The sequence below is a fragment of the Penaeus monodon genome, chromosome 28 (genome assembly GCF_015228065.2).
Source record: "Penaeus monodon isolate SGIC_2016 chromosome 28, NSTDA_Pmon_1, whole genome shotgun sequence".
NCBI lineage: Eukaryota > Metazoa > Arthropoda > Malacostraca > Decapoda > Penaeidae > Penaeus > Penaeus monodon.
The window spans coordinates 39,688,280-39,688,542 of record NC_051413.1 but is presented as its reverse complement, the minus strand read 5'-3'; the positions used below and the strand labels follow the sequence as shown (position 1 = coordinate 39,688,542).

The following is a 263-nucleotide window of genomic DNA, read 5'->3' as shown; positions in this document are numbered from 1 at the left end:
CTCTCTCCTACCCTTCCTCCCTTATAGCTCTCGCTTCCTCTCTCCCTTCTCCCCCCCCCCCCTCCCCTGCTCTCGCCCTTCCCCTTCCCCGCTCGCCACTCCCCCTCACTCCCAAATCTTCCTTAAACTCACCCTCTCCTGCCACTCTCAGCCCTACATCCGCCTCCTCCACCTCCTTCCTCTTCCTGCTTAACTCGCCCCAACTCCTTTGCTCCCTTAGCGCCTCCCCTCCTTCCCCCCTCTTTTCCCCTTTGCCTAAGTCC

At 61.2% G+C, this 263-nt stretch overlaps 1 protein-coding gene across 1 annotated transcript in view; it reads left to right on the top strand.

The window, feature by feature from the left end:
* Positions 1 to 263, top strand: part of LOC119591599 — an 11,340-nt gene that overhangs the window by 6,625 nt on the left and 4,452 nt on the right. The window lies entirely within an intron of this gene.